Source organism: Callithrix jacchus, chromosome 11 (genome assembly GCF_049354715.1).
Source record: "Callithrix jacchus isolate 240 chromosome 11, calJac240_pri, whole genome shotgun sequence".
In the NCBI taxonomy this organism is placed as follows: domain Eukaryota; kingdom Metazoa; phylum Chordata; class Mammalia; order Primates; family Cebidae; genus Callithrix; species Callithrix jacchus.
In genome coordinates this window covers 76,048,437-76,073,637 of record NC_133512.1, presented here as the reverse complement: position 1 = coordinate 76,073,637, position 25,201 = coordinate 76,048,437, and the positions used below count along the sequence as shown (strand labels likewise).

The following is a 25,201-nucleotide window of genomic DNA, read 5'->3' as shown; positions in this document are numbered from 1 at the left end:
CACAGTTTATTCTCTCACACTTCTGAAAGCTGGAGGTCCAAGATTCAGGTGCCGGCAGGTTTGTTTTCTCCTGAGGCCTCTTCTTGGCTTGCAGATGGCTGCCTTCATGTGGTCCTCCCTCTGGACCTGTGCTATTGGCATCCCTTCCTTTCCTTAAGGACACCTGTCCTACCGGATTAGGGCCCTATCCTAGTGGCCTCATTTTAACTTAGTCACCTCTTCAAAGACTTTCCCTCCAAATGTGCTTACATTCTTGGGTACTAGGGATTAAGACTCCAACATATGAAGTCTGAAGTGGACAATTTTAACCCATAATCAACCAAGCCTGGTCCTGCCTCAGTATCGGAACATTGTCGGAACCTCCTTGCTGTACAGATTCATCCGTGAGTTTATTCCCCTCATGCATGAGGTTATAGAACCAGGCACCATCTCTACGTGGGTGCATAGTCAAAGGAAATGTGATGAGCGAAAGACAGGAATGTTTTAAAGTTGTCAGTGGCTATGGAAGACTAAGTTAGCTTCCATGTGGCTGATGATGATTCTTAGGTGAAGTGGCAGCCCACCTGTCTCCAGAGAGCCTCTTGTTAGCGGTAGGTTGGGTAAGGGTAGCTTGTGGACTGTAGACTCCAGAAACTATGTCAGGAATTGTTACCTTCCCTTCTGGGCCCCTTCGCTCCCACCCCCTTTCTGGGCCAACTCCCTGATCTGTTCATAGATTCATTGGCATAAACCTCTCAGTGTCTTGCCAACAATTACATATAGATACAGACAGTGCCTGACTTGACTTACGATTTTTTGGTTTCAAGGTGGTACAGAAGTAACATGCCTTCAGTAGAAACTGTACTTTAAGTACCCATTAAGTACCCACGTAACCATTCTGTTTTTCATTTTCAGTACAGTATTCAAGGCATTACATGAGATCTTCAACACTTTATTATAAAATAGGATTTGTGTTAGGGGATTCTGCCCAACTATAGGTTATGTTTTGAGCACATTTAAGATAGAGTAGGCTGAGGCTGTGATGTTCAGTAGGTTATTGCATTAAATGCTTTTTTTTTTTGCAACGGAGTTTTGCCCTTGTTGCCGAGGCTGGAGTGCAGTGGCATGATCTTGGCTCACTGCAACCTCCACCACCCAGGTTCAAGCAATTCTCCTGCCTCAGCCTCCTGAGTAGCTGGGATTACAGGCGCCCACCACCACGCCTGGCTTATTTTTGTATTTTTAGTAGAGACAGGGTTTCTCCATGTTGGCCAGGCTGGTCTTGAACTCCCAACTTCAGGTGATCCACCCACCTCGGTCTCCCAAAGTGCTGGGATTACAGGCATGAGCCACTGCGCCTGGCCTGATTACAGCTTTCTAATGGCTGTATATGGTTGCCAATAAGGAAGGTAGCTTGTCTGGGAATTACAAAACCTTATTATTATTATTATATCTCTTCTCAGTAATAAAGGCAATGTTGGACTGCTCATTGTGTGTAATACCTACTTGAAGAGCTTTGCACTTAACCTTCACAACCAACAGTAAGAGAAGGCCTATCCTTAGTCCCATCCGTCAAAGTCACCCATGAGATCCTACCAGGAAGATGAAGAAATGTGGGCCATATGAGACACCTGCCCTGAATGGCACATGGTTCGGTACAACCACACCTCAAGAGTGCTGTTCACAGGCCACTGTCGCACTGAGGGATGTATCGAGGTGCCCACTCGGGCCTGTCTTCTTGCACATTGTGTCTGAGCACTTGGAAGAATATTGGCATTGAGGCAGGCTGATCGAGTTTTCAGGTGGTAGATTTGGGAGGGGAAGCAGATTATGTTAATGAATCCGAGTCCAAAAGATCTCAACAGACTGGAGCAGTAGACTGTATCCAACAAGATGACATTTTTAAAGGATACCTGTGGATATGCAGCTTGGCAGCAAAATGTGTGAAATAAAACTTAGGGATGAGGCAGCTGTCAGAAATTTAAAAATCTAGATTGGATCTCTAGCTACATTAATAGGAGAATAATGTCCAGAACAGACCACGAGGAGCTGGTCAAAGCCCCCCTATAATGCTGAGTTCCCAAATCTGAGTTCTGTGGTCTGGGAAGAACAACAGGAGCCAAGAAAATCGAGACCAGGGAGTAATGAAGATGCTGTTTTGTGAGGAGCAGGTTAAGAAGATGTCTCAGGGTGTTTAGCCTGAGAGAAGGAAGTTTCAAAGAACAAATATTTGGCAAGGTGTTCCATGGAAGGGGGATTAGACTGGTTCATAGTGACTCCCACAACACAGGCATGGCGTTCCTGAGTGGCCATTACATGGGAGCTTGGCATAAGGGAGAACTCTCCAACAGTCGGGACTGAACTCGGGAAGTGCCACTAAACTGGCATACCGCTTACCTGGTGCAATACTTACTTGGCTCCCTGCTTGCCTGATGCACCGCCCTAGATGGAGCCTGCAGTGAAACTGTGCCTGGCAGCCCCTGGGCGGGAGTGTGGGTGAGCGGCTGCACTCCTGGAGAAGGGGGCCTGCAGAGAATGCTTACCTGTGGGGTTTCTCTTGCCTGTTGAAGTCTGTTAGTCCCAACTTCAAGGTCTAAGACTTGGGTCCGTGGGAGAGTGATGATTCCTTTATGGAAGTGATGGCTGTATCAGGGATGAACCAGCAGGTTGGCAGGAGAAAGAGCTGTCCCTCAGTGTCCCATTTGTAAATAGCTAGTGGAGCCTGTGGTGGGGGGTGGGGGGAGTGGTGGTGGTGGTGCTGGTTGTTTAAATTCAGGATTTTTGTTTGTTTTGAGATGGAATCTCACTCTGTCGCCTATGCTGGAGTGCAGTGGCACAATCTCAGTTCACAACCTCTACCTCCCAGGTTCAAGTGATTCTCCTGCCTCAACCTGCTGAGTAACTGGGATTACAAGTGTGCGCCACCACACCCAGCTAAATTTTGTATTTTTAGTAAAGGCAAGGTTTCACCATATTGGCCAGGTGGGTCTAGAACTGCTGACCTCAAGGGATCTGCCCACCTTGACCTCCCAGAGTTCTGGGATTGCAGGCATGAGCCACCCTGCCTGGCCCTGAATTCGGGTTTTCTTTATTTTATGAAGTAAGGGCACTAAAACCAAAACAACACCCAGTAGAGAGTAACAAAGCTGTCACAACCAATCTATCGTCACTATCAATACGTAAAGGAGATTCTAATGCAGAAACATAGGGAGGACATAAACGCTGAAAAATTTGTATGCACATGTGCATATATGTGCATGTGTTTGTTTATATATCACATTGTTTAAGACAAATTAACACTTCTTTGTAGACCCAAATTGGTATGGTTTGGGAATTGCTGTCTTAGAGTGCCTGTTTGCTGTATCCTGCTGGCTGCCTTAATTACCGTAACTTAAAAATTACCTCCTTTAAGTGATTCCAGAAAGGGTTTTAAAGGTAACTCAGTTATCTTGAAACTAATTATTCTGCTGTAGATTATCCTTGCTCTTTCTTTCTGCAGGCTTTTTTAAAATTGGGATGAAATTCACCAAACATAAAACTAACCGTTTTAAACTGAACAATTCAGTGGCATTTAGTACACTGGCAACGTTGCGCAACTACCACTTCTATCTAGTTCCAAAGTGTTTCATCACTCTAAAATAAAACCTCATACCCATTAAGCAGTTACCAGCCCCCCATCATACCAACTCTGCTAATCACCAATCTGCTTTTCGTATCTGTGGATTTACCTATTCCATTTCATTTAAATGGAATCACATGTATATTATATAATATATATATATTTTATATAAAATATATAAATCCATATAAAATATATATATATGTAAAACCTTTCGTGTCTGGCTTCTTTCACTTACCATCATGTTATTGAGACTCATATGTGTGGTGGCATGTATCATGCATGCTTCATTCCTTTTTATAGCTGAGTATTCTTTCGTTGTATGTATATAGCACCATTTTTATTTATCTGCTCATCTATGGATAGGCATTTAGATTGTTTCCAACTTTTTGGCTCTTGTGAGTAGAGCAGCTATGAACATTTGTGGACATGGATTTCTGTGAGTATCTGTTTTCAGTTCCTTTGTTTTTTTTTTTTCTTTCTTTTTTTTTTTTTCTAGTTCCTTTGGATATATACCTAGGAGTAGAATCTTGGTCCATATGGTCATTCTATATTTAACTTTTTTTATTTAAAAGAATTAATTGTGGTAAAATATGCATAATGTGACATTTACCCATCTTAATTTTGAACGTACCATTCTGTGGCATTAAGTATCTTCACGTTGTTATGCAACCATCACCACCATCCTCTCCTGAACTCTTCTTTTTTTTTTTTTTTTGAGGTAGTATCTAGTTCTGTCACCCAAGCTAGAGTACTGTGATCTTGGCTCACTGCAACCTCCACCTCCTGAGTTTAAGCCATCCTCCGACCTCAGCCTCACGAGTAGCTGGGACTATAGGTGCACGCCACCACACCCAGCTAATTTTTGTATTTTTTGTAGAGGCAAGGTTTTGCCATGTTACTGAGGCTGGTCTCAATCTCTTGAGGTCAAAGGATCCTCCTACCTCAGCCTCTCAAAATGCTGGGATTACAGGTGTGAGCCACTGTGCCCAGCCTTCTCCTGAACTCTTAAACTTGGAATACTGAAACTCTGTACCCATTGAAAAATAACTCCCCATTCCTTCTCCCTTGCAAGCCCTGGCATCCGCCATTCTGTCTATGAATTTGACTATCTCTAATACGTCATATGAGTGGAATCATACATTATTTGTCTTTTTGTGACTGGAATATTTCACTTAGCATAGTGTCCCTGAGGTTTGTCCAGATTGTAGTATGTGTCAAAATTTCTTTTATGGCTGAATAACATTCCATTATGGATATATACCACATTTTGTTTCTCCATTCATTGATAGACACTTGAGTAGCTTCCACCTTTTGGCTATTGTGATATCAGTTCTTTTGTGTATAGATCCAGAAGTGACATCACTAGATCATGTGATGACTCTGACTCTTTAAGGAACTACCATGTTCTTCTTCACAGTGGCTTCACCATTTTACATTCCCACCAACAGTGCACGAGGGGTCCAGTTTCCCCACATCCTCACCAAGACTTATTTTCACTTTTGTTTAACAGCCATCCCAGTGGGTGTGAAATGATAAGTCACTGTGATTGTGATTTGCACATCCCTAATGACTAGTGACTGGAGAGCATTTTTTCATATGCTCTTGTCAGCCATCTGTATCTCTTCTTTAGAGGGGAACTGTCTATTCAAGTCTTTTGCCCTTTTTCTTTTTTTTGTTTTTGTTTTTGAGACGGAGTCTTGCTCTGTCACCCAGGCTGGAGTGCAGTGGCGCAATCTTGGCTCACTGCAACCTCCTGGGTTCAAGCAGTTCTCCTGCCTCAGCCTTCTGAATAGCTGGGACTACAGGTGCGCACCACTACACCCAGGTAATTTTTGTATCTTTAGTACAGATGGGGTTTCACCCTGTTGGCCAGGCTGGTCTCGAACTCCTGACCTCGTGATCCACCCACCTCCACCTCCCAAAATGCTGAGATCACAGGTGTGAGCCACCATGCCCAGCCCTTTGCCCATTTTTGAATTGGGTTGAGCCTGCCTGTGTTTTTATTTAGAGTTATGTTTCTAAACTTGCTGCTCTTCAGAAGCTAGAATAAATATTGCATCTTATTATCCTAAGCCACATGTTTGCTGAGAACTTAGGCTGCTTGAGGTGTAAGGCCACCAGGAGCCTACATGGGCACCCGAGATGAGGAGGGAGAGCAGGGCTGCAAGAAGCAGGGGCCAGTGCTCTAGAAGGTCCAGATGGTTCTGGGCTGGCTGGCCCAAGGGCAGCTGTTCCCATCTCTGTTTTCCAGGTCATCCTGGAACTCTTTACAGATATATTAGGAAAGCAACTCACGTTTGTCTCTGGAAAGACTCGGGTTCCCAGGCCTGGGGCCTGCCCTTTCATCTGTGTTTCTTCTAAACATTGCAACATCCAGCAGGCCTCTACTCCACAGTCCCCTGGGTGAGTGAAATGTGCCTAAGGGCCCTTGACCTGCTCACAGCCTAACACTTGGGAGCAGACAATCTCCAGCCAAAGCTGCAAATGACTGAAAAGGAGGGCTGGTCAGATGGGTGGTCAGCTTACGCCCCCTCAGTACCCCCCAGCTGCATTCCAAACAAATAGTTCTGCTTCACCAGCCAGCACAGCTCCCTCCCAATCTGAAACCGATGAATTCTCCTCAATTCTGGGAAGAAACTCTCTCAACAAGAGGAGAAAAGGAAGCCAAGAACCCAGAAGTCCAAAGTCATGTTCTCCCAGAATAATTTTCCCACGGGAGGCTCACTGTCTCCGGCTTTGGTTATGTTTTCAAGTGGCTGAAGGGATGGTCCCAACAGGAGGCTACCTTACATAGGCAGCCATTATAATGACCTCTCTATTCTCGTTAATGCCTAGTAGGCTCTCCCTGGCTTGTGTGTGCCGGGAGCGAACATGTGAGGGTGACATAAGGAGATGTGTCTTCCCACAGTACAAAATTCTCCAGGAAAGTAAAACTTTCTGAGTCTTGGAAAACTTTTGTATCTTAAAGGTTTGTGTTGAATTCTCTTTACTAAAAGGCATATACCCCTTAGCTAGGGTTGATTTAATATTCATCGGGTAATAACCAGGTTTTACAAAGAAATGTTGGATGCCACACAGGAGAGGTCCTACTAGAAGATAAAGATGCGCAAAACATACTTTGTCAATATTTTTTTTAATTGAGGTGAATTTGCATCACAGAAAATTAACCGTTTTAAAGTGTGCAATTCAGTGGTATTGCGTACATTCACAATGTTGGGCAACCAGCAGCCCCCAAAGGAGACCCTGTGCCGGTTAAGCAGTCACTACCCCCGCCTTCTGCAAGCCTGCCCCTGACAACCACAAGAATCTGTCTCTGTGATTTTACCTATTCTGGACATTTCATATAAAGGGAATCATGTAACATGTGGCCTTTGTGAACCATTGTTTTGCTAGGCATTCTCCCCCCTCCCAAGTCTGCAATTTTTGGCCAAGATCAGGGAGGAAACTTTCTAAATATCCGGAATGAATGAAAGCTCCCTGCTTAAATCAATAGTTCCAACCATCCACAAAAGTATTTTCCAATCATTATAATGACCGCTCTAAAGCATAGTGCTAGCTATTGAAGTGGACTCTGCCTATCAGGATGGACAGGCCAGAGCAAAGGGGGAGTGGGAATGCCCGAGGTATCTTCAGGCTGCCTGGGGATCCTGGACCCAGGCCAGACAGACAGCAGCTCCAGGGCTGCGGTAAGGCCCAGCCCTGCACACACAGCGCTGGCTCTCATGCACCTCTGAGGAGCCTGCTGCTTCTGACCACACCTTGTGTGTGCGGTTCAGGAAAACCCAAGTTCATCTGCCAAATTCAGGATACAACCCTGACTTTTCCGGGCTTTTCTTTCTGCCTTTCCCTAATCTCATCTGGGCGTGCTCTCTTAAAGGGGAAGTGGTGCGTTCTGACTGGCCAGGGCCCTTATCCAGGAGCCAGGAAACGTCTACTACCACGAGTCGCGTTGCCCAGCGTGTCACTGGCTCAGCCTCCTTATCCAAACGGCAAGGCAGCCTCCCCGGGATGTGTAAGTGTGAGCGCAGGGCACGAGGGCCACACAGGACAGCGTGGGGCTGGGCGCAGGTCACAGAACAGAGAGCCTGGCAGGCGGAGCATGCTGGAAGCCCACGAGCAATTTAGCAAGATGAGTGTTAGCATAGACAGTGCTCTCGCTCTGTGGGCTGGAGCTGGAGCCGAGACAGGGCTGAGGCGGGGAGCGGGGAGAGTGGCTGCCTCAGAAAGAGGTCAGGAGTAGGAGGCTGGGTTGGGGACCAGTCTATTTTGGACAACCCTTCTGGATGCACCAGCCTCGGGCCTGAAAAGGAGTGGAGTGGAAAATTTTCCAGCACACCTTTCAGAGCACGGGGAAGCCAGCTGCAGTGAACCTTCCCAGCGTGTCAACCCCACTTCCCCGCATTTATGTCCATGTATTTATCTACTCAGGGCACTTATCTACTCAGCCATTGCGTTTCTTTGTTGTTTTTCTATGCGATTTGTGTTAAGATGTGTTTGGGGTCCTTTCTATTCAAACTGCATAAATTGCTTGAAACCAGCACCCTGTTTTTTTCCCTCTTTCCTGGCCATGCATGGTCCTTGTCCAGTGTGTGCACGCTGCAGGCCCTGAATCAACACGGGCGTCTGGCCCACAGGTGGACCAACCGGCTCACTAGGATGCTGGGTGGCATGTCTGGCTGGTTTCGAGCTGGGGCTCTGTTTCCTGTGTGCCTCAAGAATTCAAGGGGCCAATGCACACCCACTCACACTCACAGTCAGCTCCTAACTAGATGCCACCAGTGAGTGACTGGTGGCAGGAAAATAGACCCTCACTGTGTTTTAGGTTCCTTTCTGTCCTGGGTGTCTGTTTGTATGGTAGGGATGGTTGATCTTAAATCATGTAAAAAGTTTTGTTTTCACCAAAGTAACTCAGACCTTTTGCTTCTAACGAAGGAAGAGATAAGGGGGTGAGAAAGGAAAAAAAAAGTGTGTGTCTGTACGCGTATGTTGACAGGGCACAACCACACCCTACTTCAAGACAACTTCCTGTTTGCCGCTGCCAACTGCCACTCCAAGGAGAACAGAAATGGTTCCGTTATTAGTGGCTGCTGTGGGACCATGACAGTCGGTGGGGTGAGTGGCTCTGAGCGACGCCGTGAGCTTAGCAGTCAATGGAGTCTTTTCACCTTCTCTTGTAAGAGACCATAGCCCTGTGCTGTGGAAAGGAGATACTAGTGCAGCTGGAAATAAAGCACTGGTGGCCCCTCCTACCAGCCTGTGGTCCTTAAACAGTGTGCGCCCATGGGCTTCTGTAAGTGGAATGATTTCATTTAGGGGCAGGGAGAAGATTGAGAATTTCCTCCTGAGCAAAGCTACTACCTGTGCATGTTTTTCTAATGGACATTTTCATATATTAGGGGAACCCATGTTAAGCGCCTTCCATGGGTTGGCACTGTGGTAGCCACATTCCACGTGTTCTCAATCCTCCCCACACCCATTTATTCCACCATGAACAGAGTGAGTGCTCTTGAGGGCAAGACCCTGTGCTAAATGCCAGAGATAAAAGAGTAAACAAGACATCTGCCCTCCAGGTGTGTCCAGGTGCAGGACACTTAGACCAGTAAACCAGTAATTACAGCATGTGATGTGCACCAAGATGAGGGACACAGTGTGCTTGACGGGCGCCTTTCTTGTTGTAACTCCATGATGTGGGTATTACTGCCCTCATTTTTTGTTTTTGTTTTTGTCTTCTGAGATGGAGTCTCACTCTGCCTCCCAGGCTGGAGTGCAGTGGCTCAATCTCAGCTCACTGCAGCCTCTGCCTCCCAGGTTCAAGCGATTCTCCTGCCTTAGCCACCTGAGTAGCTGGAATTACAGGCACGTGCTACCACGTCCAGCTAATTTTTGTGTTTTTAGTAGAAGCGGGGATTTTGCCATGTTAGCCAGGCTGGTCTCATGAGCCGCCTGCCTGGGCCTCCCAAAGTGCTGGGATTACAGGTGTGAGCCACCACACCTGGCCTATTGTCCTCATTTTACAGGTAAGGAGACTGGGGCTCAAGGGGTTAAATTATTTCCGCAAGTCACAGAGCTAATGAGTGACAGAGCTGGGATTTGAGCCCAGATCTTTCTGATTCCAAAGACAGCAGTGTTTGCTCTGCATTTTCAGTGATTCCCAAAGCTCATGGAGCATGAAAATCACCTCAGGACCTTTTAAAAAGTCACAGATTTGGGGGCCCTGGCCCTGGTGTCCCAAGAGTGAAGAAGTCCCTGCTGCACTGGGTGTTCTCTGATGTGTAAGTGCAGCTGGGGCACTTTCTCTGCCTCCTGCATCCTGAATCCTTTCTCCATGAGGCCTTAGCTCAAGGCCCCGGGGCCAAGGCCGCTGATGCTGCCTCAAGACAGCGTGGGGAAGATTCGGTTCAGCTGTCCAGGTATTTTTATTGATTTTTTTTTTTAATTTCAGCTTTTATTTTAGATTCGAGGGGTATATGTGCAGTTTGTTTTTGTTTTTGTTGTGTGTGGGTTCCTTTTTTTTTTTTTTTTTTGAGACAGAGTGTCACTCTGTCACTCAAGCTGAAGTCCGGTGGTGCAATCTCAGTTCATTGCTACCTCCACCTCCCAGGTTCAAGTGATTCTCCTGCCTCAGCTTCCAGAGTAGCTGGGATTACAGGCATGTGCCACCATGCCTAGCTAATTTTTGTATTTTTAGTAGAGATGGGGTTTTCCCATGTTAGCCAGGCTGGTCTCAAACTCCTGACCTCAAGTGATCCACACCCTTCAGCCTCCCAAAGTGCTGGGATTACAGGCGTGAGTCACTGTGCCTGGTTTTATCAGATATTTTAAACATTGGGAATCCCAGCTCATGGATCTTCTTCCCAAGATTCTGGGGCCTGTGTCTCCCCCTGTGCCAGGTCTAGCTATCTGCCATAACTGTCCCATTGGTGCTCTTGGCGTGATGATGTCAGCTGTGTCATTGTAAGGTAGCATTCAGTAGCTTATCTGCAAGCTGGAAGCCCCCAGTTTTCACCAAAGCTGTGATGACTCCTGTGTTTAAACACATGTGACTTGTGTGGTGTGTTTGTGGTTTTGGTGAGGGCTACTCTGATGGAGAAGTTCAGTGCCATGCATGTGGAGTCCTTGTCAACCCCTCTGCTACCACTGGACCCAGATAGTGGGGAGCAGATAGAGCCATAAAAGGCCTAATGTTACGAAGAGGATCGTGACTCTGGCTCCAAGTGGAGCCTGGCAGACTTAGGTCCTTTGGGCAGCAGCCTGCCTTCTGATGGCCGTGTCCATTCTCCTCTACTCAGAGTGACAACTGTGGCAGCAAGCCAGGATCTAGATGGAGAGTGCTATCCCCTGAGCACAGGAAGCCCTCTGATGACAAAGGTCTAGGAATGACAGCATCTATCCTATCACCACTGTAATAACCCAGGGCTCATAGCCCAGTGTCTGACATGTGGTAGATGCCAAGAAAACGCTAAGCAAAAAAAAGAGTGAATGAATGAAGGAGGTTTCATTTTAACCCAATTTTTGTCTCCTTCCTGCCTTTGTATTTGCACCTACTTTCCTCTGTCCTTTCTGTTTCAGGATATGTTCATGTTTTGTTGTTGTTGTTGATGGACTTAAACAGCTTTAACAAAGACAGAGCCTATTAAGCAATGCATCTTATATAATTTCCTTTTTTCCTCATCCTCATGTATTTATCAAATGCTTTTCTTTGTTTTCCTTTTTTGTTGTTGTTTGTTTGCTTGTTTGTTTTTGAGATGCAGTCTCGTTCTATCACGAGGCTAGAGTGCAGTGGTGCGATCTTGGCTCACTGCAACGTCCACCTCAGCCTCCTGAGTAGCTAGGATTACAAGCATGCACCACCACGCCTGGCTAATTTTTTTTTTTTTTGTAGTTATAGTAAAGATGAGGTTTCACCATGTTGGCCAGATGGGTCCCAAACTCCTGGCCTCAAGTGCCTCCCAAAGTGTTGGGATTACAGGAATGAGCGACTGTGCCCAGCCTCAAATATTTTCCTTTAAGTAGTGATTAGTATCTACATACTATTTGTGACATCTTGTTAATTTCCTTGTGGATGTGAGTGTACTATTTTGCATACATTTTCTTAGGTTGAGATAACTCTCCTACCTGTCTCCTACCAATTGCTTTATTATGGATTATTCAGGTTGTTTGTAGTAATTTTTTACTGTAGTAAACAGTGCTGAGAATATCTTTGATTTTTCTTTCCTTTGGGATATTTCCTAGAGGTCTGTTTTCTAAACTAACATTACCAGATTACCAGATCAAAGGCTATGGATGCTTTTTAGTTCCTGTTATTATCACCAGGTTGCTCTCCAGAAAAATGTAATCCCTTGTAAATACCGCTGGCAAGGTATACATCTGCTTGTTTCCCCACAGGTTCTGTTTCTGTGGTTTTTCCTTTTAGCTACGCTAGGTGTCCAGTGGGGGCATCCTTGGGGGCTGATGGAAGTATTCAGAGCCCTGGAAAGCCCCTGGGACTCCCCAGATCCTACCCAATAGTGGTGATGCCAGAAATTTGCACCTTAGTATACATGACAAATAGAAGAGGGGGAGGAAGGGGAAAAGTTAAAAAGGATCCTACTTCGAAGGAGCTCTGGAAGTGGGAAGTGCTCTTGTAAGAATCATCCGAGTTGGCGGTTCTGAAGTGTGGAGGGAAGGGACCGTCCCAGGCAAGGAGGTTCTGAGGTGTGGAGGGAAGGGACTGTCCCAGGCACGGGGACACGGTAGAAAGGGCATTGGCTCTGGGGCCGGACAAGCCTGGGCTTTCCTCCCAGCTGCTGAGGTCTACATGACCTTGGCCTTGTTTCATAATCTTGCTAAGCTTTAATTTCCCCATCTGATATCTAAGAAGAAAAAAAATAATAATTTCCCCATTTATAACAGGGCAACTAACAGTATCATACCACGTGGTAGGATTTTTGGGTAGATTACATGAGCTGGTGAGTGAAAAGCAGCTTGCACGGTGCCTGATACATAGTAGGTACTCAAGAAAGGCTGCTTTCTCTCCCCCTTTTTTTTTTTTTTTTGTTTGTTTGTTTGTTTGTTTGTTTTGAGACAGAGCTTCTCTCTCGCCCAGGTTGGAGGGCAGTGGAACGATCTCAGTTCACAGCAAACTCCACCTCCCAGGTTCAAGCGATTCTCCTGCCTCAGCCTCCTGAGTAGCTGGGATTGCAGGCATGTGCCACCACGCCCAGCTAAGTTTTGTATTTTTAGCAGAGATGGGGTTTGACCATATTGGTCAAGCTGATCTTGAACTTCTGACCTCAGGATCTGCCTGCCTCAGCCTCCCAAAATGCTGGGATTACAGGCATGAGCCACCACACCAGGCTGCTTTCCTCCTAACTAAGTGAATGTGCATGGGGTGACCAGATGACCAAGAAACAAGCCCAGAGCTTAGGAGATTTGGGAGCTGAGCTGGCGTGAGCAGTGTAGATCACAGGCCCACATTCACATTTATCAAAGAACTTAGTGCCCCAGGTAGTTCAAGTGGCCCGCAGTGGGTAGGAGGTGAAGAGGGGTGAAGAAGACCTCGTATGATAGGCACCTGTGTTTAAGGAATGCCTCCTCGCTCCTCCGCCCTGCCATTTTTAAGAGGTACTGCAATGTGAGAAGGGAATGGGCACTCCAGAAAGCTCACAAGCACTCCTGGCACGGGGACTGCTTGGCACAGCTCTGCCTGCACTCGTGGCCTGCCCTGTCCCCTGACTTTCCTTGTCTTCATTTCCTCCTCTGCTAAGCGAGGCTGATTCAATATCCCCCTCTAACCACCATGGCAGTAAGTTTAGTATCTAACTATGATGGTGACACATGAGACCACAGGCCCAGGTTCTAGCCCCAGCTCTTCCACCTAATAGTCTTATGACTTTGGGCAAGTTTGTCAAATGCAGTCTGTCTCCATTTCCACAGCTGTAAACTGGGGGGAATTGTTGCCCCCCCAAGTGGCTGTGAGTACGGCTGTCCTGGCGCCTGGCACGGCTCCCAGTGCAAAGGTGCCAGCCCTGCCTCTCTCTCTAACTCCAGTTTACTTTTAGAAGACGGTTCCTTGGAAATCAGGGTGTTTATAGGCAGCATCCTGACTGCAGCTACAAAAGCAGATTGAAACCACTGATAAGATAGAGGCTGGCTAATGACTTGCCAAGCACCTGCCCTCAGAAGTGGGGGCTGAAAGAGACTCCATGCTGTCAAGTGAGTAAGCCGGGTGCTGGCCTAAGCCCAAGTGTGCTTACACAACCATGGCAGGCCATGTGGCAGGCCAAGCAACTGTGGTGCTCGAAGTCTATTGGGAGGGGGCTGGTCTCTTAAGGGCCCTATTGGAAAATTCCCAACGAGTTCTTTCTAAAAATGATGCAGGGAGCCACCTTGAATATTTGCGGCCAGCTCAGCCATTCACGAGGCATCTGTGCTGAGGTTTTCCATGCAGGACATTGATGATGCTAGTATCAAAATATCTCCGTGAATAAGCATATGTATGGGAAAGGGAAGGCTCTGAATTTTTACTGACATGGAATTGCCTGAGAACCTGATGGAGTTTATCTTCAGAAGGTGAGGGGAGCAAACTGGAGACACCAGGGCTCCCCACGCCTGTCAGATTTTGGGGGTGCTGAGAGGTGGTGTCTGCAAGCTCCCTGCTCAGCTGATCTCCAGGACTGCCTCTGGAGTTGCACTTGGATGGTTAAGGAGGCTTTGGGAAAATAGATGGTCTTGAAGCAAGCAGCTGCTGAGACTTTGGCCTGGACTTCCTGTGGTCAAAATGCCTAAAAGTGAAAGGATTTGGCTTTTCCTTTCTTTGGTTCCGGGGCCCCCAAGCTCCTTGTGATTGAGGTCTCAGGCAGTAGCATGGTCTCAGGAGCTGCTGACTGGTACCTGCCAGCTGCCTAACGCTTACAAGGTGTTTCTTCGTCTCCCTAGGGGAGTCAGCTGCCCTGCTGAAAAACCCGTAGCCAGTGGGAAGGGAGAGGTCCCCTGGCTCTTTCAGGCTCCTCCTATCCCTAGCATTATCTTCCAAGGTTCCAAGGTGGTAGAGCCCAGAGTTAAGACAGGGACTCTGAAAGCATCCCAGATCTGATGTTTTCTAGCTCTGCGACGTTAAGAACTCATTGTATCTCTGAACCAAACCTCAGGAATTATACCTCAAGGAAATAATTCTAAATCACTTTTTAAAGAAATCAGTTTTTTAAAAGACAAATAGTAGGTAGAGAGTGAGAGGGTAGCTAAATAATCTACAGCAAGTTAATGATTGAATATTACCTAATGGTTTAAAATGGAAAGTATGTGGGAATTTGATACGTATATGTAGAATAATGATAGTTGACAAGGCATAGTCCAAAATATCCTTTGATTATAGTTTTGTCCATAAAACTTAACTGTAGAAAAAAGAGGCCAGTAGTGCTTCTCTTACAGTATTGTAAGAATGAAATGCTAAAAGGTAAATCAAGTGTTTAGAAGAGTGTCTGGCACATAGGAAAAAGAATTTTTGTTTTTGAAACAGAGTTTCACTTTTGTTGCCCATGCTGGAATGCCATGGCACCATCTCAGCTCACCAGAACCTCTGCCTCCTGGGTTAAAGTGATTCTTTTGCCTCAGCCTCCCCAAGTAGCTGAGATTATAGGCATGCGCCACCACGCCTGGCTAATTTTTTGTATTTTTAGTAGAGACGGGGTTTTTCCATGTTGGTCAGGCTAGTCTCAAACTCCTGACCTCATGTGATCCGCCCACCTGAGCCTCCCAAAGTGCTGGGATTACAAGCACTTTGATGAAAAAAATTCTTTTTTTTTTGACAGGGTCTCACTCTGTCACTCAGTCTGGAGTGCACTGGAACAATCTCAGCTCACTGCTGCCTTGACCTCCCTGGCTCAAGCTATCCTCCCACCTCCTAAGTAGCTGGGCCTACAGGCGCACACCTGCTGATTTTTTTTTCTTTTTTTTAGAGACAGGGTTTTACCATGTTACCCAGCTAGTTTTGAACTCATGAGCTTAAGCAGTCCACCTGCCTCAGTCTCCCAAAGTGCTGGGATTACAGGTGTGAGCCACTGCACCCACCTGAAAAATCTTAAACTATTGTAACTATTGGTCAAAAGACAGAAAGGGTGAGAGTGGAGGTTGCTGGACCAAGATCATTCACTGAGGTTGTTATTGATGTATTGTATGCTTAATTCTGCACAGGTTTTCTGATAGTGATTTTCTGTTTTCAGTAGGTGAGTGGTGCTTATATTCAATATTAGCACAATAGATTGGTTTGGTCTTTCTGTCACATGGTCTGGAAAGAAATGTGTAGCAAGAGCTATAAACTTGCAACCTTTCAGTTTGGGAATTGTATACCTTAAGGACATAATTCTGAATCACTTTTTAAATAAGTCAGTTTTTTTAAATACAAATAGTAGGTAGACAGTAAGAGAGCAGCTAAATAATCTGTGCCATGTTAATGATTGAATGTGAATCATTGAACCCAGCCTTTTAGAATGGCAAGTATTTGGGAATTTGTTGCGTATATGCAGAATAATGTTAGTTGACAAAGAATAGTCCAAAATATCCATTGATTACAGTTTTGTTAATAAAGTTATAAGTATTAGCAAAAACTAAGAAAATTTAGAGGAAAGTGCTCTTTTTCTCTAGAATTGCTTAAATATAAAATATTTTAACAAAGAGTGAGGGATACAACGTACTACAAACTCTTTCTGTGCAGGGCAAATGGGGTTAGAGTAATTATAGGGATCTACCTTAGGCAGGCCCTTAATCAAAACATAGAAAGACTTGATTAAGCCTCAAGTGGGTGAAGGCTTATATCTGAATGATGGTAATGTACAGCAGGAGAGCTTTACTCAGAGAAATCTCACCTGCACAGCTACATCTTTTTGCAAGAGATAAGGCCCTGCCTTCTCCTGTCACCAACCTAACCCACCTCCTCACCAACACAAAACTGTGTAAGTTCCACTACAGGCAGGTCTTCATACACTAGAGAAACAAAGATTAAATAGGTATTTTTGTAGAATCTGCTTACTCTGCCCTACCTGGGACATCAGCTCTACCCATTTTCAAAAATTTAGCTATAGCTCACCTCCAGAGTGAAGTCCAGACCACTGACACCATTGGTTTCTCCACTCTAAATTCTTATATAACCTATCTCACCTGCACCAGTAGGAGGCAAGCTTGTTCCGCTAGTGTAGGGGTTGTGAGAGCCCTTCTGATTTAATTCAGTTTCACAAATAGAAAATACTGCTTTCACCTATTTATTTCAATACAGAATCGCACATCAAACAACTATTTTATTTTATTTTTTATTGCATTTTAGGTTTTGGGGTACATGTGCAGAACATGCAAGATAGCTGCATAGGTACACACATTGCTGTCTTCCTCCCCTTCACCCACATCTGGCATTTCTCCCCATGCTATCCCTCCCCAGCTCCCCCCTCCCCGCTGTCCCTCCCCTATTCCCCCCAATAGACCCCAGTGTGTAGTGCTCCCCTCCCTGTGTCCATGTGTTCTCATTGTTCATCACCCGCCTATGAGTGAGAATATGTGGTATTTCATGTTCTGTTCTTGTGTCAGTTTGCTGAGAATGATGTTCTCCAGATTCATCCATGTCCCTACAAAGGGCACAAACTCATCATTTTTTATTGCTGCATAATATTCCATGGTGTATATGTGCCACATTTTCCCAGTCCAGTCTGTCATCAGTGGGCATTTGGGTTGGTTCCAGGTCTTTGCTATTGTAAACAGTGCTGCAATGAACATTCGTGTGCATGTGTCCTTATAGTAGAACGATTTATAGTCCTTTGGATATATACCCAGTAATGGAATTGCTGGGTCAAATGGAATTTCTATTTCTAGGTCCTTGAGGAATCGCCACACTGTCTTCCACAATGGTTGAACTAATTTACACTCCCACCAGCAGTGTAAAAGTGTTCCTATTTCTCCACATCCTCTCCAGCTTCTGTTGTCTCCAGATTTTTTAATGATCACCATTCTAACTGGCGTGAGGTGGTATCTCAATGTAGTTTTGATTTGCATTTCTCTAATGACCAGTGATGATGAGCATTTTTTCATATGTTTGTTGGCCTCATGTATGTCTTCTTTTTTAAAGTGTCTGTTCATATCCTTTGCCCATTTTTGAATGGGCTTGTTTGTTTTTTTCCTGTAAATCTGTTTGAGTTCTTTGTAAATTCTGGATATCAGCCCTCTGTCAGATGGGTAAACTGCAAAAATTTTTTCCCATTCTGTTGGTTGCTGATCCACTCTAGTGACTGTTTCTTTTGCTGTGCAGAAGCTGTGGAGTTTTATTAGGTGCCATTTGTCTATTTTGGCTTTTGTTGCCAATGCTTTTGGTGTTTTGGTCATGAAGTCCTTGCCTACTCCTATGTCCTGAATGGTTTTGCCTAGATTTTCTTCTAGGCCAGGTCTTATGTTTAAGTCTTTAATCCATCTGGAGTTAATTTTAGTATAAGGTGTCAGGAAGGGGTCCAGTTTCTGCTTTCTGCACATGGCTAGCCAGTTTTCCTAACACCATTTATTAAACAGGGAATCCTTTCCCTCTTGCTTGTTTTTGTCAGATTTATCCAAGATTGTATGGTTGTAGATATGCTGTGTTGCCTATGATGCCTCTGTTCTGTTCCATTGGTCTATATCTCTGTTTTGGTACCAGTACCATGCTGTTTTGATTACTGTAGCCTTGTAGTATAGTTTGAAGTCCGATAGTGTGATGTCTCCTGCTGTGTTCTTTTTTTTTTTTTTTTGGGGGGGGGAGGAAGGCAGGAAGGAAGGGAAGAAGGATGGTAGGGAGGAAGGAAGGGATGAAGGAAGGAAGGAAGGGAGGAAGCGGGGAGGGAGGGAGGGAGGGAGGGAGGGAGGGAGGGAGGGAGGGAAGGGAAGAAAGGAAATCAAGCAATGAAGGAGACATTGCCGACCTGGATCTAGAGGTTTACAAGTTGATTTCTTTTTTTTTGAGAGAAGGAAAGAAAAAAAAATAAGTAAAGGAGAGGAAGAAAGAGGAAGAGAAAGAGGGAGAGTAAATGGAAATATTGCTTTATTTTGAAAAAAATTGGGTATTAATAATGGCCAATCAATGTTTTATTTAAACTAATGGGTAGGTGTGATGTGGTATTGACAAGAATGTATATTTTGTGTATTTGAAGTGGAGAGCTCTATAAATATTTATTAAGTTTACTTGTTCTGGATCTGAGTTCGAGTCCTTGATATCCTTATTAATTTTCTGTCTCATTGAATCTAAGTCTCCTATCTGGGTGTTAGGATCGTTAGCTCTTGTTGTTGCATTGATCCTTTTACCACTATATCTTTGTTGCTTTAAAATCTATTTTATCCGATACAAGAATTGCAACTCCTGCTTTTTATTTATTTATTATTTATTTTTGCTCTCCATTTGGTTGGTAAATCTTTCTCCATCCCTTTGTTTTGAGTCTTTGTGTATCCTTGCATGTGAAACAGGTCTGGATGTAACATGCTGTTGGGTTTTGGCTGTGTCTTTTGATTGGGAATTTAGTCAATTTAGATTTAGGGTTACTGCCATTTGATGTTGACTGGCTGTTTTATCCATTTGTTGGTGTAAATTCTTCTTTATGTTGGTGCTCTTTACTTTTTGGTGTATTTTTAGAAAGGCTAATACTGGTTGTTTCTTTCTGTGTGTAATGCTTCTTTCAGAAGCTCTTGTAAAGCAGGCCTGGTGGTAATAAAATCTCTGAGTTCTTGCTTGTTCATAAAAGATTTTATTTTTCCTTCAGTTGTGAAGCTTAGTTTGGCTGGATATGAAATTCTGGGCTGAAGGTTCTGTTCTTTGAGGATGTTGAATATTGGCCCCCACTCTCTTCTGGCTTGTAGAGTTTCTGCTGAGAGATCTGCTGTAAGTCTGATAAGCTTGCCTTTGTGGGTAACCTGACCTTTCTCTCTGGCTGCCCTTAGTATTTTCTCCTTCGTTTCAACCCTGGTGAATCTAACGATTATGTGCCTTGGGGTTGCTCTTCTTGAGGAATATCTTTGTGGTGTTCTCTGTATTACCTGGGGTTGAATGTTGACCTGCTTTGCTAGTTTAGGAAAATTTTCCTGAATAATATCCTGAAGGGTATTTTCCAGCTTGGATTCATGCTCTCCATCGCATTCAGGTACACCTATCAAACGTAAATTTGGTCTTTTCACATAGTCCCACATTTCTTGGAGACTTTGCTCATTCCTTTTTATCCTTTTTTCTCTAATCTTTTCTTCACGTTTTATTTCATTAAGTTGGACTTTGACCTCTGATATCCCTTCTTCTGCTTGAACAATTCGAGTGTTTAAACCTGTGCATACTTCTCGGAGTTCCTGTATTGTATTCTTCAGTTCCATTAATTCACTCATACTCCGCTCTAAGTTGTCTATTCTCAATAGGATTTCATCAAACCTTTTTTCAAAGTTCCTAGTTTCTTTACGTTGGGCTACAACATGTTCTTTTAACTCACCGAAGTTTGTTATTATCCATTCCTTGAAGAGTGATTCTGTCATCAGGAGGCGCTCGTTCTCCATCAAGCCTTGTTCCATTGTTGATGTGGAACTGTGATCATCTTTAGAGGGAGAGGCGTTCTGACTTTGAGTATTCTCAGCTTTTTTACGCTGGTTTCTTCCCGTCATTGTAAATTTATCCTCCTGTCGTCTTTGAAATTACCAACTTTCAGATTAGGTCTCTTGAGTGGGCGTCCAGGTTGTTAGTTCCCAGGGCCAGAGCAGCGGCATTAAAACTGACGGTGCTTTTCTGCCCAGGATTCTCCTGTCGGGCTTCCTTCTTGTGTCCGTAGTAGGCGACTCTGCCTTCCCGGGGCTCCAAACCTCGGTCAGAAGGGGAAGCGGTCCCGTTTACTCTGCTCCTAGAGCTGCCGCGCCGAGGTGCCGGCGGAACCGCTGCGCCCACCACGAGAGTCGCGCTGGCGACCCGTGTGTTTCCACCACTGGGGGATCTTCTGCTCCGTAAGCGACCAGACTTTGTCTGAAAGTGTGGCGTCCTCTAGTTCTCCGCGCCTTCCCTGAGAGCTGCAATCCCGGGATGTTAGCGATTGGCCATCTTGGATCGTTCTGCTGTGTTCTTTTTGCTTAGAATTGACTTGGCTATGCGGGCTCTCTTTTGGTTCCATATGAAGTTCAAGGTGGTTTTTTCCAGTTCTGTGAAGAATGTCAATTGTAGCTTGATGGGGATAGTGTTGAGTCTGTAAATTACTTTGGGCAGTATGGCCATTTTCACGATATTGATTCTTCCTAACCCAAACAACTATTTTTAAAACTTATATTAAGGGTAGAGGGCTGTCTTCAGGTTTTAGTTAATATTTCCTCATTCCAACTTGTTATTTCAGTTGGCAATTTAAGACAAGTTTCTGAAACTAAAATATGAAACCAGGCATGGTGGCTCACGCCTGTAATCCTAGCACTTTGGGAAGCTGAGGAGGGTGGATCACTTGAAATCAGGAGTTTGAAACCAGCTGGCCAACATGGTGAAACCCTGTCTCTACTAAAAATACAAAAATTAACCAGCCATGGTGGCAAGCACCTGTAATTCCAGCTACTCTAGAGGCTGAGGAAGGAGAATCACTTGAACCTGGAGACAGAGATTGCAGTGAGCCAAGATCACCTCACACTGTACTATATAGCCTGGGCTACAGTATGAGAGTGAGACTGTCTCAAAAAGTAAAATATGAAACTAAGAAAAAAAGCTTATTCACTGATACAGTTGTTTTGTGGGCCAAATGTGGTGGCTCACCTGGAATCCCAACACTTTGGGAGGCCAAGGCAGGAGGATCTCTTGAGCCCAGGGGTTCAAAACCTACCTGGGGAACATAGAGAGACTTTGTATCTACAAAAAAAAAAAAAAAATTGAGATAGGGTCTTGCTCTGTTGCCCTAGCTGGAGTGTTCTAGTACAATCACAACTTGCTGTAGCCTCCACCTGCCAGGCTCAAGAGATCCTCCCACTCTTGGCCACCCAAAGTGCCAGGATTATAGGCACAAGCCATCATGCCTGGCCTTACCAAAAAAAAAAGTTTTAATTAATAATTAACTGGGACCAGGCACAGTGGCTCATGCCTGTAACCCCAGCGCTTTGGGAGGCCGAGACAGGCAAATCACTTGAGGCCAGGAGTTCAAGACTAGCCTGGCCACCATGATGAAACCTCATCTCTACTAAAAATACAAAAATTAGCCAGGCATGATGGTGCATGCCTATAATCCCATCTACTTGGGAGGCTGAGATCTTGAGAATCTTGAGCCTTGGTTCTCCCATGCCCAAGAGAATCACTTGAGCCTGCATGGTAGAGGTTGCAGTGAGATGAGATCATGCCACTGCACTCCAGGAGCATGATCTGTCTCAAAAATAATAATATTTTATTATTATTAATAATAAAATGGGCCACAGGAGCAAGACTCTGTCTCAAAAAATAATAATATTTATTAGCTGTGTGTGTGGTGGCACACACCTCTAGTCCCTACACCTGTAGCTACTCAGAAGGCTGACATAGAAGGATCACTTGAACCTGGAAGCTGAAGGTTGCAGTAAGCCATGATCGTGCCACAGCACTATAGCCTGGGTGACAGAACGAGACTGTGTCTCAAAAAAAAAGTTTTTTTCTGTAAATTTAGCAGCAGAATGCCAGGACCACTAACCAGAATTCTTTTAAAAGGTGATTGTAGAATCACTGGTCTGGCCCATTTATTTTGGTCTTCACGGCACGCTCCCTTGTGATTTGTCTTTGTTTACTTGCATAATTTTTTACCCTTAGTTTAGCAAAATAAAATGTATCTTCATTATTCAGATTTATCTCCCCACCTAAACTGAGAAATATTTCTGTACATCCCCCCACCCACCCACCACCAGCTTTGAGTAAGTGATAGAAGGGAATGAATGAAGACTGCAGAAAAATCTAAAGCAGTAATGGTAAAAATCCAAACCTTATTTTCATATTGGAAGCCTCTGTCAAAAAATAAATTGCTAAACAAGACATTTCTGAGATGCAGAAAGTCCACAGACTTGAAGTTAGGAGACTTGGTTCTAGTCCCAGGATTGCCACTAACTGGCTTTAACCCGGAGGCTGGCAACTGATAACCTCATCCATCAGAAAGATCACACTAGTTTTAAGATCACACTTTTAAGATCCAGTTCTGACCTTTGGTGATTCTAAGTTCTGCATTTTCTAATTTCCTGGCTTAGATTCTTATTCACCTAGTTTCCTGCCTTCCTGACAGGCAGCCTGGCCCAGGCACCCAGCGCAGAGGTGCCCTGATCCTTGAGTAGCCCTGACCTTGGCAATCATCTCACCTCTCTGGGTCTCCTTTGGCCAGTCAGCCGTGAGGAGGGTGGAGACGCCTGGCTGCTTCCTGCCTGTCTCACAGGGGTTGTAAAGGCCAGCACGATTTTACAAAGGGTGAATTCCTCCAAGGAAGGTCTTGCCTGAGTAAAATTGTTCAATACTTCGGCTGTTATTATTGCTATGACATCCAGGAATCATGAGGGATGAGAAGGGAAGGAGCAGATATAAGCATCCATTGTATTTATGGTGATTGAGTGGAAGGAGGCCTTGAAACCATCTAGGGACCCTCTTCATCTACAGATAAAGACACAGGAACCAAGGAAGTTTAAGTGGTGAACTGAAGACCAAGAGCCTAATACTGTATATGTGTGGTTGGCATGGGAGCCCAGGTCTGCTGGCTCCCAGCCCTCAAAACAGAGGCCCCAGAACTAGCTCTTTGTTCTCAAAAGCTTCAACAGGATGGCTTCTGAGAACTAATCATGTATGCAAAGGTCTACTCTGATTCAGTGAAAAAAAGTACCCCGTAAATTTATTCTGTGTAGGAGCATATGAGCCCAGTCAAGCGAAAAAAACCAACAATCGGATGATCCTCAAAAATCTGCTTCCTCCTAATTCCTATTGCGTCAGAAAACTAAATGCAGCCTGCTTTGAGACAGCCTGGCAACCCATTGGTACAAGGGAGCACAGAGAAACCCCAGACTCCTGTCCCAGCTGGCCATGGATGCGAGGCTGGCATCCCCCAGCTCAGGGTGCCTGCAAAAGCAACCAGGGAAGGTGTGCTAACGAGAGAAGCCTCGGCTCTGCTTTGGGCTGGAGAGAGTGATCTGCCATCTTTGCCTGTCACATTTGGCATTATCAAATTCAGCCAGCTTTTCAGATCTATGATCTCCAGGATATCTGTTATAATTTCATTTATTTATTCAACACAGGTTAATTAAGCACTAATTATATGTGGGGCATAAAAGAGCCAGAGAGGACTTAGGCTTTCAGGAAGCTTTGTCTTTTTTAGGGTTTGGGATTCCTTCCTGTAATCATGTCAGAGTTTCTAGGCAGGTGTAAAAGAGCCTTTTGCTGGAATCTTAAATTTTTATCAGATCTGTTACCCTAAAACAATTAAGAACCACCATAGGCCAGTCGTGGTGGCTCACGCTTGTAATCCCAGCACTTTGGGAGGCCAAGGTGGGCCAGTCACGAGGTCAGGAGTTTGAGACCAGCCTGGCCAACATAGTGAAACCCCATCTCTACTAAAAATACAAAAAAAATTAGCCTAGCATGGTGGCAGGTACCTGTAATCTCAGCTACCTGGGAGGCTGAGGCAGGAGAATTGCTTGAACCTGGGAAGCAGAGGTTGCAGTGAGCCGAGATCATGCCACTGCACTCCAGCCCGGGAGACAGTGTGAGACTTAGTCTCAAATAAAAACAAAACAAACAAAAAAAAAAACACCATAGTGGGTGCACACTAGAACTTTACTTCATTACTTCGTGCATCTGCTGTCCTGGTTAGTGTCCTCATCCTGCCCATTCAGTCAAAAGCACAGGGGCTAACAGAACGTGAACAAGTGAGACATCTCTGCCCAGAGCACTGGTTTGTTTTTGTTTTTGAGGCAGAGTTTCACTTGTGTTGCCCAGCCTGGAGTGCAATGGTGCAATCTCGGCTCACTGCACCCTCCGCCTTCTGGGTTGAAGTGATTCTTCTGCCTCATCCTCCCAAGTAGCTGGGATTACAGGCATGCACCACCACACCTGGCTAATTTTTTGTATTTTTAGTAGAGACGGGGTTTCTCCATGTTGGTCAGGCTGGTCTCAACCTCCCAACATCAGGTGATCCACCCACCTCAGCCTCCCAAAGTGCTGGGATTACTGGCATGAGCCACCTTGCCCAGCCAAAGCTCTGGCATGTTATGTAGAACCTCAGGAAGTTGTGCTTGCTGGCCCAAGTCCATGCCCCACATTGCAGATTCTGTCTCAAGCATTGACATCCTCCTACAGGAGGCCCCGAACCTCTGTGGACCCTAAGGAGGCTTTAGCAGGGGTATGTCAACATTGCCTTCTCAGTCCCAGGATGGAACAGCTGCTGGGCCAATTCCTCGCTCTCAAAGGCCCTTCAATTCAAGCCTGCTGGCCCCTCTAACTTTAGTGCTCCTGCAGAGTGTCAGGTTCGAGAGTTTTCTATTTGTTAAGAGTCCCGCCCTGTCCACTGCCCTGAGGGACCTGTGGCTTCTGTGTGGCTGTCCAGGAATCGCTTTGGCTATATGTGGTTATCCCACCATTCAGGTGACACCTAGTATCTATCTTCTACTCTTGTGGAAGTGGTTTTGCAG

At 45.1% G+C, this 25,201-nt stretch overlaps 1 protein-coding gene across 20 annotated transcripts in view; it reads left to right on the top strand.

Annotated features, from left to right (window-relative positions):
• ATXN7L1 (ataxin 7 like 1) overlaps positions 1-25,201 on the top strand; it is a 271,983-nt gene that overhangs the window by 185,219 nt on the left and 61,563 nt on the right. For 3 of the 20 annotated variants that reach the window (XM_078343121.1, XM_078343120.1, XM_054237393.2), the window contains exon 1: positions 7,509-7,613. The exons of the other annotated variants lie outside the window; for them this stretch is intronic. The gene's annotated coding sequence lies outside the window, so the exon portion shown is untranslated. Of the gene's footprint in view, positions 1-7,508; positions 7,614-25,201 lie in introns of those variants that run through there. 20 annotated transcript variants of the gene reach the window in all.